General features: G+C 43.7%; 1 long non-coding RNA gene across 2 annotated transcripts in view; it reads left to right on the forward strand.

The window, feature by feature from the left end:
• Nucleotides 1-17,113, forward strand: part of LOC123576372 — a 109,469-nt gene that overhangs the window by 36,601 nt on the left and 55,755 nt on the right. For both annotated transcript variants that reach the window (XR_006701335.1, XR_006701337.1), the window contains exons 2-3: nt 1,713-5,593; nt 8,104-8,193. This is a non-coding gene — a long non-coding RNA (uncharacterized LOC123576372). The remainder of the gene's footprint in view (nt 1-1,712; nt 5,594-8,103; nt 8,194-17,113) is intronic.

Raw genomic sequence — 17,113 nt, forward strand, 5'->3', positions numbered from 1 at the left:
TGTGAGTGATAGGGTTAGGTTTAGGTTGAGGGTTAGCATATGGTCCTGGTTAGCATTAGGATTAGGTCCCGGGAGGTTCCAGGCACTGAAACCACAGCAGAGCAGTTGTCTCCCCAAAGGGCAGAGGGGAGTACACAAGGGAGGGTGCTGGTCAGGATTAGTCTTTTGGTTCCAAGGCCAGACAAGCGTATGGGCCACCCATCGGTTAGGCCTCAGGAGTCCTCTTGTGCAGCTGAAGCGGCGCTTTGGAAATATGTGGTGATGTCCACATTCCATGCTGAGTGTTCATGAACCGTTTCTGGTCCCAGTGTGTGTGCTGTTATCAGTCTTTCGATATGGATCCCCATGGGGAGAGGGCCTTAGGTTTATAGTTTTAGATTTAGTGGGTAGAGTTAGAGCGTTAGGATGAGGGTTTTAGGGTTAGGGTTAGAGGGTTAGGGTAAGGTTAGGGTTAGTTTGGGTTATGTTTACATTTACGGTTAGTTAGAGGTAGGGCTAGGGTTAGGGGAAGGGTAGGGGCAGGATTTAGCATTAGGGTTATGGTTAGGGTTAGGTGTTAGGTTTAGGTGGTGGTATTTTGTTTAGTGATAGGGTTAGGAGTTGGGCAAGGACTAGGTCATGCTTGCACCCCCACTTTGAGCGGGAAGGTGTTCATGTTCGAGGGATTGTGTTCTTGCTATCTCCCCAGTCTCTCTGCACTGTAGGTTGTTCTTCCCTCGCCCCATTCCAGCTTTGCTCTGGAGTATTTCACACTGTCACCCCACCCTCTCTCGGTATGGTAGGATTTCACATACCACCCAATCCTTTTTGGTGCATGGGTTGTGTTCACACATGCGACCCCCACACCCTCTGCATGAGATTGTGTCACCAATGAGCCTCACCGCTCCTTAGATTGGGATTACTGATACCAGTATTAAATCTGATACTGATGTCAGTATTAAATCATGAATATCTATTTTCACTTTCACAACTGAAGAAGTAGGCATTTCTTAAGGTAAGGTTTATGGTTAGGATTAATATTAGGTGTTAGTTAAGGTTTAGGGCATGGTGCAATCCCCCTTGGTGTGGGATGGCTTCACGAATGTGTCCCATCTGCTCCCCTTTATCCTCGATGTAACAGTGATGTTCCTTTTAATTCAGATGTTTTAATTCAGATGTTTTAATTAACCTGGATGTCTCTGGGTTAAGGGTCTCACTTCGTCTTGGTTCATGGTCTCTCGGTTTCTGGTTTTGAGCCCTGGGTAGCTTCTGTGTTGATGGCTCTGAATCTGGAGCCTGCTTCAGATACTATCTGTCTCTCTCTCTCTCTCTCTGCCCATGCCCCACTTGTGTTCTTTGTGTCTTTCAAAAATTAATGTACCGAAAATCATTTTCAATCCAATATTTCCTGGATGGCTCTTTACACTTTCATTGCTGAAGAATCAGGCATCTGTCTCGTTCATTGTTCTTTTGTTATCTTTGGCATAGCTGACAACATATACGACATTTCCCCAGACAGCATTGGGGATGCGCAGCATTTCTTCTACCAGCCGGACACCTCTCATCCACTGTAACACTGCATTCCTCTAGCGCATCCCACATGCTCTCGGAAACTGGACTGTAACTGTGGATGGTAGCACTGTCCCATAGTCTTCTGGTGGTATTTCAGGAGGTTCTTCATTCGCATCTTTGGTTACCTGAGTGTCTTCTGACATCTCTTATGTTTCCACTAGGCCGCTGCTATGATGCCGAACAGGGAACCCGAAACACACAGGGATTCAGCGGCAGACCAACTACCGCTTGGCTCCCACAAATGGTCACCTTGGAACTCTTTATGGACGAAGAGAAAACACCCACCACCACCGTTTCAGAACCCTGCACCAAATGTGGAGACAAAAACCACCCACCCCCAAAAGGAAACTCTAGCAGGGTACAGGTATCGAACCTAAGGTGTTGGTCATGTATTTTGGATCAATAAGTGAGGTTGTACTTTTGACTGGTAAGTGTACATCTAAATCCCTCAGAGGGGATATTCTCTGAGGTCACCCCAACCTAAATTGTTGGCCCATGGGGAGATGTGTTGTCCCTATTGGTTGTATTGATGTTGTCTCTGTAGGCCAGTGAATTAAAGCTCCATAGGGTCTTGTCCTGTTCTTTCACTGATTGAAAAAGACAGCAAGGGAGTAGTGTTGCCACTATTAAATCGGACGTTTCATGAATGGGTCTTTTCACTTTCATGGCTGAAGAAACAGCATCTCTTATGATGAGGGTTATGGTTTGGATTACCCTGAGGATTAGGGTAAGGGTTAGGTCACGCTTGCACCCCCGTTTTGGCAAGGGAGGAAGGTCACACCTGACCCCCGCCACCCTCCTTGAGGAAGGGTGTTCAGGCATGCACCCTGCCTCCCCTCCACAAGGGAGTAGTGATGCCACTATTTAACGTGTTGTTTTATGAATGGCTCTTTTCACTTTCACAGCTGAAGAAGCAGGCATTTCTTAAGGTAAGGGTTATGGTTAGGATTGCCGTTCATGGTTAGGGTAAGGGATAGGCCATGCCTGCACCCTCCCTTGGAGTGGGAGGGCGTTCACACATGCGCCACACCCCCCCTCATCTCGGGAGGGTGTTCACCAATAGGAACCAGTCCCCTTCAGCGGGGGGGGGGGAGGATGTTGATGTATGCGCCTGCACCCATCTCGTGTGCGAGGGTGTTCATGCATGGACACCACAACCCTTGGTGAGGGAGGGCATTTGTCCATGCACCATGCTCTCCTTGGCTCAGGAGGTGTTCATGCATGAGCACAGTGCCCCCTTGTCTTGGGAACGTGTTCAGGTATGTGCATGAACCTGCCCCCCAGCGTGGGAGGGGGTTTACGCATGTGCCCTCCCCCTCAGGCCCTGGAGGGGGTCACCTGTGCACAGCACCACTAGTCAGCAAGGGAGTAGTGATGCCACTATTAAATCTGACGTTTCATGGACGGCTGTTTTCACTTTCACAGCTGAAGAAGCATGCATCTCTTAAGGTCAGGGGTAGGGTTAGCATTACAGTTAGGGGTTAAGATAAGGGCTAGGTCATGCTTGCTCTCCCCCCTCAGCACGGGAAGGTTTCACGCATTACCCTGCTATCCTGAGCAATGGAGAGTGTTCACCCTTTCACCCCACCCCCTGAGAGTGGTAAAATATTGAAGCACGTGCTCCACTCCACTTCCACTGGGGAGGGCTTTCACACATGCGTAGATCCCCTCTTCGGGACAGATTGTTCACATATGTGCATGACCACCTGTCGGGTCGGGAGGGTGTTCACTCATGGGCACACCCCACCTCTGCATGGGAGATGGTTCATGCATGTGTCTTGCTCACCTCAGCAGGGAGGGTTTTTACGCATGTGCACAGCCCCACCTTGGTGTGGGAGGAGGTCACCCATGTAGAGCGCCACCCTTCAATGAGGGAATAGTGATGCCACTATTACATGTGACGTTTCATGAATGGTTATTTTCAATTTCACAGCTGAAATAGCAGACAACTCTTAAGGTAAGGGTCCGGGTTAGCATTACCATGAACGGTTAGGGTAAGGGTTACGTCATGCTTCCACACCCACCCCCTCGTCTCTAGAGTGTATTCACGCAATAGCACCGCCCCTCAGTGTGTGAGAATATTCATGCATGTGTCCCACCCCCTTCAGCATGGGAGGGTGTTCACACATGCGCCCCAAACTCTTCAGCTTGGAAGTGCGCTCACGCATTCTCACATTTGCACCACCCATCCCAATGTGAGGGAGGGTGTTGACACATGTGCCCTGTCCCCCTTGGCATGAGAGGTGGTTCACACATGCTCCTCATCCCCTCAGTGATGGAGGGTGTCACCCATGAACAGTGCCACCCCTCGGAGAGGGAGTACTGTTGCCACTATCAAATGTGACCTTTCATCAATGATTCTTTTCACTTTCACAGCTGAAGAAGCATGCATCACTTAAGGTAAGGGTTAGGGTTAGCATTACATTTAGGCTTTAGGGTAAGGGTTAGGTCATGCTTGCTCCCCCTCTCTGCAAGAGAGGTGTTTCACTAATACACCCTGCCCCCCTTGGCACAGATGGGCACAGCCCTCTGTCCGTGTAGAAGGGTGTTCTCACGCACAACCCTCCTTGGCGACGGAGGGCGTTTGTGCACGCACCCTGCCCCATTAGTGCGGGAGTTTGTTCTCGAGTGTGTAAGGCCCCCCGCTCCTGGCAGAAGGGCATTCACCTATGTGCACCATCCCCCCACTCTGGCATGGGAAGGTGTTGACCTATGTGACGTGACACGTCAGTATGGGAGAATATTCACCCATCTGCCCCGCCCCCCTCTGCCTGGGAGGGTGTTCAATCATGAGCACAGCCACCAGTCAGTGAGGGATGGTATTCATGCATGCGCACAACAATCCCTCCATGAAGGAGGGCATTCACATATGCCACATGCATCCCTCAACAAGGGAATGGTTCAAGCATGTGCCCCATACCCATTTTGGCACGGGAGGGTGTTGACCTATGCACCTTACCCCCTCAGCGCTGGAGGGTGTTCATAGATGTGCACAGCCCCCATTGTGGCGAAATGTGTTCACATTTCTGAACAACCCCGGCTAGGGGAGGGATGCCATTTGCACGTGGGCCCCGCCCCATACCACTGGGTGCTATTCACACATGTGCACAGCTCTCCCTACTGGCGGAAGAGTGTTCACACATGCACAAAACTCCTGCTCCAAGAGGTAGGGCGTTTCCACATGAGCACAATCCCCATCAGTGAGGGAGGGCATGCATGCCTGCTCCTTACCCACTACCGCAGGAGGCTGTACAGGCGTGCACACAGCCCCCCCCCACTGGTGTATGTTCACGCATGCACACTGCTCCCCTCAATGAGGGAAGGCATTTGCACATGCGCCCCCTTCCCCTGGGCAAGGAAGGGTGTTCAGGCATGCACAGAACCACCACCTCAGCCAGGGAGGTCGTTGGTGCATGAGCCCTGCCCCACTTAGCACAGGAGGTGGTTCAGGCTTCCGCCTGGCCTCCTGTCAGCATGTGAGTCGGTCACCCATGCACAGCGCCACCCCTCAGGGAGGAAGTACTGATGTCACTATTGAATGTGATGTTTCATGAATGGTTCTTTTCACTTTCACAACTGAAGAAACACAGCTGAAGAAATGCGGCCAGGGAGGGCGTTGACGTATGCTCCCCGCTACCCTCGCCAGGATGGTGTTCACGCATGTGCAAAGCACCCCCCTCCTTGCCAAAGGGGGTTCAGGCATGCCCACAACCCCCGCTCTGTGAGGCAGACCATTTGTACAGGCACACAACCCTCCCTCAGCAAGGGACAGTGTTCATGCTTGGCCCCACTCACCTCGGTGGGAAGGGTGTTCACACATGCACAGAACCCCCTCAGCATTGGAGGGCGTTCAAACATGTGCCCCACCCCACTTGACGCCAGAGGTGGTTCAGGATTCTGCCTTGCCCCTGGTTGGTGTGTGAGATGGTCACCCATGCACAGTGCCACCTTTTAGGGAGAGAGTAGTGATGTCACTATTAAATGTGATATTTCACGAATGGTTCTTTCACTTTCACAGCTGAAGAAACACACATCTCTTAAGGTAAGTGTTAGGGTTGGCACTGACATAAGGTGTAGGGTAAGGCTTAGGTAGTACTTCCTCCACCCTGGGTATAAGAGGTTTTCAAGCATTAGCGTTCCCCCACTTTGGACCGGAGGGGGTTAACACATGCACCCTCCCACATCAAGGGAGGGGGTCACCATTGCGCCACTGTCTCTGCGATGGAGGGGTGTCACTCATGTTCTTTCCTACACCTTGGCACGGGAGGGGATCATGCATGTGCCCCTTCTGCACCTCTTCATCGGCGATGTAGCCTTGATGTTCCTTTTAGGCCAGACGTATTTTGCACTGCCTCAGCCGCTCAGTGGATTACGTGTCCCACTTCAGGTCATAGTCTCACGGTTTGTGGTTTCGAACCCTCGCTTCACCTCTGTGCTGATGACTCTGAACATGGAGCCTGCTTCAAATACTGTGTCTCACTCTCTGTCTGCCCCTTCCCCACGTGTGTTCTGTCTGTCTGTCTCTCTCTCTCTCTCTCTCGCAAAAAACGGTGAAGCTAAAAACATTTTAAAGCAGCACCATCAGTGTACTTGTCTTCTTGTCCTATTCCCGCCTCTTCACGGGAAGGTCCATTTCACCAATTGGAAGAGACAGTAAAACCCTCGTGTGGCCATTCAAATGAGTCACTATTTAGGACACAAGTGATTATGCTACTTTTGAACAGTCAGGATACCATGGCCATTTCATGAATGTCCCTAGGCAGGCGGGGCCTCTAAAACAAAAATGCTAGAGGTGATTTTACTGGTAAGCAGGTGGGGTTTGTGTTCACTGAGTTCCTTTTACTTCCTTTCATCTTTCCTTGATTGCCTATCTGTGTTGGGTCAACAATTGGTTTGGTATTGACTTTACAGTTAGGTTATTTTTATCTCATGGTTAACTATCCATGGTTATCTGCTCTGATAGAGCTTAAGCAAGTACAAATATTTCTTGTTGCACATACTAGCATTATTGTTTCCTGTGCACCTGCAGCTGTTTCTCCCAGTCCATGGGGATCAATCACTTCCCATGCAGCACCACCTGCTTTGTCTTCCTATGCCTAGCAGTGCACGTGCCGGTGCCTGCAGAACTTCCCTTGTTTCTCTGTCAGCTGAGTCTGAATGGGCTTTCTCTCCCACTCGTCCCTACTTCTCATCTCTTTAATGGATGACACACATCGCTGAAGGTCACAGTGAAGTCTCAAACTTCAGTATGTGGATTACGTGGCACCATTTTACAGTCTCACTTGATTACCCCCTTTCTTTAAAAATTACTTCCTTCCTCCTCCCACCGTCTGGGCCGCTGCTCACCAGTATTTGTGTTGGTAGGTCCTTATCTTCTTCCTGTCCCCCATCTGCTTTCCATCCGCCCTTACTCTGGGGTGATCTCAGCCAGCCTCAGGCTTCTATATGCCAGCATCTGGGGCCTCTAAGTCTTTATGCGCTGCCCACAGCTGTTCATGTCTCCAGACACCTGACTCCAGCTGTGCACCACACAGGTGCTACCCTCCCCAGACTCTGCTACCTCCCTATAGGCCTCTCCTATTCCCCTCCCCTTTTTTACTGGGCTGCTGCCACACTGGCTCCTCCCTGTTCCCTGAGCTTGTCAGGCACATACTCCTGCTTCAGGTCTTTGCACTCACTTTGCCTCTCTCTGTCGGGGATATACTTCCACGTGCCAACAAGACATACTCCCTCATTTCCGTCATAACTTTGCTCTGACATCACCTGCTCAGTGGAGTCTCTGCTAGCTCTCTATGTAAAACTGAAAACTGTTCCTTCTCCGACCTGAACACCCCATATCCCTTCCCTGCATTCTTTTTCTTCCTGGCCCTTGGCACCATCTGTTTTTCTTTCTTGCTTGCTGGATGTCGCCTACTGCAGTCCCTGCCAGATTGTCGGCCCCATGGGGTCCAAAGACCAAACTAGCTTTGTTTAGGCCTGGTTCCTTAGGGCCCTCGAACAGTGCCTAACTCCTTCAAAGGCTCACACACCATTTTCTGAGCAAGTAAATATTAGGATTTCGTATTATTCTGCTGGGCCCGCCATCACAATGTACCACAGACTGGGTGGCTTAAGCAACAGAAATTGATTTATTTATTTTCTCACACTTCAGATCAAGGTGTGGCCAGGGTGGGTGTCCTCTCTCCATGACTGGTGGATGGCCTCCTTCCCACTGTCTTCACGTGGTCTTCCTTCTGTGTGTGTAGTTGCCCACTCTCTTCCTATAGGACACCAGTTATCAGACTAGAGTCCCTCCCCGCAAATGAGCTCATTCGACCTCCACTTTACCTTTCAAGATCTGGTATCCAAGTACAGTGCCATGGGTAGTTAGGACTTCAATGTATGGATTTTGGGGGCAAATCCATTCCATAACAGGTTTCTGTCTGTTGTACCTAGTCACTACCTACATGGGTTTTTTTTTCTCTATGCCCTTGTGCCCATTATTTGCTCACACAGTGCTAATCCCAGTTTGCCCTTAGCCCAAGTTATAACTCTGTTTATTTATTTGTATAGGCTTGCATCTTCCCTCTACCTCTATACTCCAAGTTCCTGGCTGTCACTGGAATTACATCTTTAGCACGGACATCATAACCTCCAGGTGAGGTAAGTATGATTATTTTCATTTTGAAAATCAACAATCTGAAGCTCAAAAGAGAGTAGGTCATGTTTCTGAGATCACAGTACTAGTAAGTGCTGTCCTTTGGATAACTTTGTTCTCATGGGCTCCAAAGCCCACTTTCTTTCATCTACCATATGTCCCCAAGATGAACGGGGAAAAGCCATACTTCAGCCTGGTATCATATAAGCAATGGTACGTGTAAAGCTGGTGTAACAATTCAGGAAATGGGATTAAGTTTAGTATCTGAGTAATTATACCCACAGGTTGAATTTCAATATCACATCCTTTTATTTTTTACTGCTGCAATTTCTGTTATCCTTAATGATTATATAAACGTATTCTTCCCTTTGCAAAATCTAGCCAGTAAGAATACTGAGAGAGTTTGTTTCCTTTGTAACAGGTCTGAATTATACAATGAATTCATAATGTCAAGATAATAGCTGTTATTTTTTCCTACAATATAGAGGAAAAGGTCATTGCCTTTGTTGTAAGAGTTTACCATGTGTTCTTGGTAACATGACTGAGCTGTATTGGTGAAAACCCGTCGTAGATTTTGAAAGTCAGTTATTATAGTTAAGACAGTATCGTTCTTTCTTTGGGTGCAGCTGATTGTTTGAAACAGAACTTAGGATTTTTCTGCATAGATTGTCTATTTCAGAATGAGCTTTGTTTTAAAAAGTATGTTATATTTGCATTCATGCAAGTTGTACCATCATTAAATTGACAGGAAAGCAGCTGTTAATAGTTGTCATTTGGACATGTAGATGGAAATCCTAAGGGTCATGGTGTGACTCCTTACACGTGTTAAGCTCTGGTTTCATTTGGCATTTCCAAACCATTGCCATGACCTTATGAATGTTGATCAAGTGGCCATATAATGGTTGTTTTAAATTGGCATCAGTGGTGTAGAGATGATTCTTAAGTTGTGTATGAGGAAGCTGTTGGTTTTCTGCTTCTATGTCTGTGTAGCTCCTAAAAATAGAAGACTAGCGCATCTTATCAAAATTACTTTTGTTCAAAGTCAGTGCAACTTGTGAATGAGCTAAAGGCTTAGATAATAGTCAGTACTTTTGGAGTCTGATATTTGCAAATTTAAAATAGGTCTTCGGGTATCTGTGTGGCTCCGTTGGTTAATCATCTGACTTTGGCACAGGTCATGATCTCACTGCTCATGACTTTGAGCTCCATGTTGGGCTCTGTGCTGGCAGCTGGGAGCCTGGAGCCTGATTGCGATTCTGTGTTCCCTCTCTCTGCCCTTCCCTGGCTCATGCTCTTTCTCTCTCTCTCAAATATAAACTTAAACATAGAAAATAGGTCTAGAATAAATCTGTAGACCATAACATATTTATAGTGACTGCTGATTGAAACAAAGAAATAGCCTGAAATTCCAAAAATACATTACTGTTGTTTCCCTAGGCTCCCATTAAATGCCAGGTTGACCATTAAGCTGAATACAAGCAGTAAATCTTTTAGTAACTTGGAAGAGATAAGCATACTATCATAGCTAGTAAGGTTTGGTATATGTCGTTTTGGTAGACCTATTTTCTTTAATGATGAAAAAATTGATTTGAGGTCTCTTTTATTTGGGTATTCAGGATTAAGAAAAGTTACCCAAGGCAAATGAATTAAGACCATTTTAGAACTGACCTGGACTTAAAAAGCCAGAGACTGGAGTCATGATAAAGATAGTTTGAACATGCCATTTCATCAAATAAAAAAAAATACAGCTCCTGAATGACAATCATCATGTTGGAGGAGAGTTTCTGGTGTTCCCTCCACAAATGGTGCATGATTTTCAGTCAAGGATACAGCCTCACTGACTGTACTTTTACTGACATGATGGTTCAGATACCAACAATGTTGTCTGTTGGGATTGTCTTTTACAAAACTGATATCCTTTCAGTTTTCAGCTTAATTAATATACTAAGGAGAAAAAAAATGTTTCCCTCTTTCTGAAAAATAATCCCATTTGTACTTAGAGTTATCATTAAACATAGTATTTCTAAAAATGGTTAATAAATTGGAAGTCAATATAAATTTGCTTGTGAAGTTATCAAATGGAAAACTGTTGCCAAAGCAGTTATTTTATGTTTTATAGGAAAACTAATCTTTTATATGTCCTTACTGCATTTATGTTATATCCTATTCACTTTTGTTTCATGCTATTTGTGTGTGTGTGTGTGTGTGTGTGTGTGTGTGTGTGTTTGAAACTAAGTGAAATGTGCAATATTTGGTCATTTAAAAAGATTCACTAATTTATGCAAAGTCAGCCATAAACAAATGCAATACATTATGTCCAAAGTAGTCAAGCAGATTTTGCATCATGAGTAAAACTTGCTTTATCTCAAATGAATTTGCTTTTCTCTTTTCTTTTTAACAAGCCAAGTCAAAGGTGAATATATTCTTTCTGCTCACCTTGAGGCAGGGCAAAAGTAGATTTGTGTCAGAGCACACTGTCCGTATTTATGAGAAACTAGGGAAATTAAGAAAGCCACTTAGGTACAAACCTTAGTGGGGACTCATGACTGACAGCTTTTCAACAATATTCTGTTGGGATGTCTTTTATTTACTGGGTTAATTTCTTTTAATTTTTAGTTAATTTATTTTTTAAATTTACATCCAAGTTAGCATAATGTGGAAAAATGATCTCAGTAGTAGATTACTTAAAGTCCCTTACCCATTTAGCACATCAGCCCTCCCACAGTCCCTCCAGTAACCCTGTTTATTCTCCACATTTAAGAGTTTTTTTTATGTTTTTGTCCCCCTCCATTTTTTATATTATTTTGCTTCCCATCCCTTATATTCATCTGTTTTGTATCTTAAAGTCCTTATATGAGTGAGGTCCTGTAATATTTGTCTTTCTCTGACTAAATTCGCTTAGCATAATACCCTCTAGTTCCATCCATGCAGGTTAAATGGCAACATTTTATTCTTTTGGATTGCTAAGCAACACTCTATTGTGTGTGTGTGTGTGTGTGTGTGTGTGTGTGTGTGTGTGTGTGTGTGTGTATACACCACATCTTCTTTATCCATTCATCCATCGATGGACATTTGGGTTTTTTCTATACTTTAGCTGTTGTTGATGGTGCTTCTATAACTTTGGGGTTCACTTTTCCCTTCAAAATAGCACATCTGTATCATTTGGATAAATACCTAGTAGTGCAACTGCTGGGTTGTAGGGTAGTCCTCTTTTTCATTTTGTGAGGAACCTACCTACTGGTTTCCAGAGTGACTGTGCCAGTTTGCATTCCCGCCAGCAGTGCAAGAGTTCCTCTTTCTCCGCTTCCTCGCCAACATCTGTTGTTGCCTGAGTTGTTAGTGTTAGCCATTCTCACAGAGGTGAGGTGTTATCTCATTGTGTTTTTGATTTGTACCTCCATGATGATGAGTGATGTTGAGCATTTTTTCGTGTTTCATTTGGCCATCTGGATGTCATCCTTGGAAAGTGTTTGCTCATGTCTTGGCTCATTTCTACACTGGATTACTTGTTTTTTGGGTATTGAGTTCGATATGTTCTTTATAGATTTTGCATACTAATCCTTTATCTCATATGTCGTTTGCAAATATCTTCTCCCATTCTGTTGGTTGCCTTTTAGTTTTGCTGATTGTTTCCTTCACTGTGCAGAAGCTTTTTATTTTGATGAGGTCCTAATCGTTCATTTTTGCTTTTGTTTCCCTTGCCTCTGGAGACTTGTTGACTAAGAAGTTGTGGAAGCAAACATCAAAGAGGTTTCTGCCAGCTTTCTCCTCGAGGGTTTTGATGGCTTCCTATGTTACATTTAGGTCTTTCATCCATTTTGAGTGTCTTTCATCCATTTTGAGTGTGAGAAAGTGGTCCAGACTCATTCTTCTGTATGTCGCTGTCCAGTTTTCCCAGCACTCTTGCTGAGGAGACTGTATTTATTTCATTGGATATTCTATCCTTTTTGTCAAAGATTAGTTGGCCATATGTTTCTGGGTCCATTTGTGTGTTCATATTCTCTTCCACTCATCTGAGTGTCTGTTCTTGTGCCAAGAGCATACTGTCTTGGTGATTACTGCTTTGTAATACAGCTTGAAGTCCAGGATTGTGATGCCTCCTACTTTGGTGTTCTTTTTCAAGATAGCTTTGGCTATTCAGTGTCTTTTCTGGTTCCATACAAATTGTAGGATTCTTTGTTGTAGCTCTGTGAAGAATGATGGTGTTATTTTGATAAGTATTGTGTTGACCATATAGATTGTTCTGGGTACTATTGACATTTTAACAATATTTGTTCTTCCTATCCAGGAGCATGCAATATTTGTCTTTTCTGTGTGTTTGCCATCTGCAATTTCTTTCATAAGCTTTCTATAGTTTTCAGTGTATAGATTTTTCAACTATTTGGTTAGATTTATTCCTAGGTATTTTATGGGTTTTGGTGCAATTTTAAATGGGATCGATTCCCTGATCCCTCTTTCTCTTGCTTCATTGTTGGTGCATAGGAATGCAACTGATTTCTGTGCATTGATTTCATATCCTGCCACTCTGCTGAATTCCTGTATTATTTCTAGCAGTTTTTTGTTGACTATTGTGGGTTTTCCACATAGAGTTTCATGCCATCTATGAAGAGTGAAAGGTTGAGCTCCTCCTGGACGATTTGGATGCCTTTTATTTCTTTGTGTTTTTTGATTGCTGAAGCTAAGACTTCCAATATTATGTTGAATACCAGTGGCGAGAGTGGACATCCTTGTCTTGTTCCTGACCTTAGGAGGAAAGCTCTCAGTTTTGCCCCTTTGAGGAAGATATTAGCGTCGGGTCTTTCATATATGCCTTTTATGATCTCGAGGTATGATCCTTCTATCCCTACGTTCTTGAGGGATTTTATCAAGAAAGGATGCTGTATTTTGTCAAATGCTTTCTCTGCATCTATTGAGAGGATCATGTGGTTCTTGTCCTTTCTTTTATCGATGTGATAAGTCACATTGATTGTTTTGTGGATATTGAACCCGATTTGCATTCCAGGTATTAATCCCACTTGGTCGTGGTGAGTAACGTTTAAATGTATTGTTGGATCTGGTTGGTTCATATCTTGTGGAAGATTTTTGTATCCATGTTCATCATGAAAATTTGTGTATACTTCTCCTTTTTAGTGGGTCTTTTTCTGGTTTTGGAATCAAGGTAATGCTGGGTTCAGAGAAAATGTTTGGAAGTTTTCCTTCCATTTCTTTTTTTGGGACAGCTTCAAGAGCATAGGTGATAACTCTTCCTTAAATGTTTGGTAGAATTCCCCTGGAAAGCCATCTGGCCCTAGGCTCTTTTTCTTGGGAAATTTTTGATTACTAATTCAATGTCTTTACTGGTTATGGGTCTGTTCAAATTTCCTATTTCTTCCTGTTTCAGTTTTGTTAGTTTATATATTTCTAGGAATTTGTCTCTTTCTTCCAGATTGTCCAATTTTATTGGCATATAATTGCTGATAATAATCTCCTATTATTTGTATTTCTGCTGTGTTGGTTTGACCTCTCCTCTTTCATTCGTGATTTTATTTCTTTGGGTCCTTTCCTTTTTCTTTTTGATCCAACTGGCTAGTGGTTTATCAATGTTATTAATTATTTCAAAGAACAAGCTTCTGGTTTCATTGATCTGTTCTACTGTTTTGTGTGTGGGTGGAGGGGGTTATTTGTTGTTGTTGGTTTTTTTTCTGTGTGTGTTTTTGTTTTTGTCTTCAGTTTCGATAGCATTGATTTTTGCTGTAATCTTTATCATTTCTTGTCTTCTGCTGGTTTTGGTTTTATTTGTTGTTCTTTTTCCAGCTCTTTAAGGTATAAAGTTGGGCTGTGTATCTGAGACCTTCTTACCTCTTTTGGAAGGCTTGGATTGCTATGAACTTCCTCTTATGACTACCTTTGCTGAATCCCAGAGGTTTAGGGGTGTGGTGTTATCCGTTTCGTTGGCTTCCATGTAATTTTTAATTTTCTCTTTAACTTCTTGGTTCACCCATCCATTCTTTTTTATTAATTTTATTTTTTATGTTTTAAAATTTACATCCAAATTAGTTAGCATATAGTGCAACAATGATTTCATGAGTATATTCCTTAATGCCCCTTACCCATTTAGCCCAACCCCCTCCCACATCCCATCCAGTAACACTCTGTCTGTCCTACATAGTTATGAGTCCATTCTGTTTTGTCCCCCTGTTTTTATTTTATTTTTGTTTCCCTTCCCTTATGTTCATATGTTTTGTCTCTTAAAGTCCCCATGTGAGTGAAGTCATATGATTTTTGTCTTTCTCTAATTTCACTTAATACCCTACAGTTCCAACCACGTAGTTGCAAATGGCAAGATTTCAGTCTTTTTGAGATATATATATATATATATATATATATATATATATATATATATTATATAAATATATATATATACACCACTTATATATATCACTATATCACTATATGTGTGTGTGTGTGTGTATGTGTGTGTGTGTATATATATATATATATATATATATATATATATATATATATATCACTTCTTTATCCATTCTTCCATTGGTGGACATTTGGGTTCTTTCCATACTTTGGCTATTGTTGATAGTGTTGCTATAATCATGGGGGTGGTGCATGTGTCCCTTCAAAACAGCACACCTGTATCCCTTCGATAAATGCCTAGCAGTGCAATTGTTGGGTCGTAGGGTAGTTCTGTTTTTAGTTTTTTAAGGAACCTCCATACTGTTTACAGAGTGGCTGCACCAGCTTGTATTCCACCATTCATTCTTTAGTAGTATGTTCTTTAGTCTCCAAGTGTTTGTTATCTTTCCAAATTTTTTCTTGTGGTTGATTTTGAGTTTTATAGCATTGTGGTCTGATAATATGCACGGTATGAATCGAACTTTTTGTACTTGTTGAGGGCTGATTTGTTTTCCAGTATGATATCTATTCTGCAGACGTTCCATGTGTCCTGGAGAAGAATGTACATTCTTCTGCTTTAGGATGAAATGTTCTGAATATAACTGTTAAGTCCATCTGGTCCAGTGTCTCACTCAAATCCATTGTTTGTTTGTTGATTTTCTGTTTAAATGATCTTTCTGTTGTCATAATGGGGTGTTGAAGTCCCATACTATTATGGTTTTATTATCAATGAGCTTCTTTATATTTGTGATTAATTGATTTATATCTTTGGGTACTTTCACATTGGGAGCATAAATGTTTACAATTGTTAGGTCTTCTTGGTGGATAGACCCCCTCAATTATGATACAACACACTTATTCATCTCTTGTTACAGTCTTTATTTTGAAGTCTAGATTGTCTGATATGAGTAAGGCTACTCCGTCTTTCTTTGGCAATCATTAGCATGATAGATGGTTCTGCAGCCCCTTACTTTCAATCTGAAGGTGTCTTTAGGTCTAATATGGGTCTCTTGTAAACAGCATATAGATGGATCTTGTTTTTTTCCCCACCCTGTTACCTTGTGTCTTTTGATTGGAGCATCTATGCCATTGACGTTTAGAGTGAGTACTCACAGATATGAGATTATTGTCATTATGTGTCTTGTAGCGTTGGATTTTGTGGTGGTGTTTTTTTGTGCTATCCAGTCTTTGGTACTTTTGGTGTTTTTTTATTCTTTTTTTTTTTTATCTTTTCTCCCCTCAGGGAGCCCCCCTGAAAATTCCTTGAGGAATTGCTTAGTGGTCACGAACTCCTTTAAGTTTTATTTGTCTGGGAAACTTTTAATCTGTCCTTCTATTTTGGACGACAGACTTGCTGGATAAGGAATTCTTGGCTGCATAGTTTTCTGATTCAGCACATTGAGAGTATATCTTGCCACTCCTTTCTGGCCTGCCAAGCCTCTGTGGGTAGGTCTGCTGCAAACCTGATCTTGGTTGTCTTCCCTTGTTGGTTAAGGACTTTTTTCCCTTGCTGCATTCATGATTCTTTCCTTGCCTGAGTATTTTGTGAATTTGAATATGATATTCCTTTTACTGGTGGATTTTTGTGGAATCTTATGAGAGTCCTCTGTGCTTCCTGGACTTTAATGTCTGTGCCTTTTCCTAGGTAAAAAAAAATATCCGCTATGATTTGCTGACTTAACACTTCTACCCCTTTGTCTCTCTCTTCATCTTCTGGGAGCCCTCTGATTCTGATGTTGTCCTTTTTAATGAGACAGGGTTAGGTGTAGGTTGAGGGTTAGGGTTAGGGTTAAGGTTAGGGTTAGATTTAGGACCCAGGATGCTCCAGGCACTTAAGCCCCAACAGTGCACTTGTCTCCACAAAGGGCTGAGTGGAGTACACAAGGGAGGGTACCAGTCAGGATTAGTCTTTGGGTTCCAACACCAGACAACTCTATGGGACGTTCTTCAGGTAGGCCTCAGAAATACTCTCTTGTAGACACACTCGCGCTTTGGAAATCACATGGTGATGTTTCAGGTTCCATGCCAAGTGTTTCTGCACCTATTTTCGAACCCGTGTGCGTGTTGTAGTCAGACTTTGGAATTGGGTCCCATGGGGAGAGAGCCATAGCTACGGTTAGGGTTCGGACCAGGGGACATCGACAGGGCTGAGGCGACACCAGTATCATGAATTCCATGGAGGACTGATGTGATGGCACATGCACAGCTGTGGGCCTGCTGTAGAGTTAGTGTGATAGATAGGGTTAGGAGCAGGTTGAGGGCTAGGTTTAGGATTACAGTTAGGGTTAGGGTATGTCCCAGGAGACTCCAGGCACTGACCCCACATCAGAGCAACTGTCTCCCCGAAGGGCTGAGTGGAGTACACCAGGGAGGATGCCGGTCAGGATTAGTCTTTGAGTTCCAAGGCCAGACAAATGTATGGGCCACCCTTCAGGGAGGCCTCAGGAATCCTCTTGGGCAGCTGCAGCCAGGCCTTTGAAAAGACATGGTGATGTTCCAGGTTTTTTGCCGAGTGATTCTGTACCGCTTCATGCACCC

Source organism: Leopardus geoffroyi, chromosome D2 (genome assembly GCF_018350155.1).
Source record: "Leopardus geoffroyi isolate Oge1 chromosome D2, O.geoffroyi_Oge1_pat1.0, whole genome shotgun sequence".
NCBI classification, from domain to species: domain Eukaryota; kingdom Metazoa; phylum Chordata; class Mammalia; order Carnivora; family Felidae; genus Leopardus; species Leopardus geoffroyi.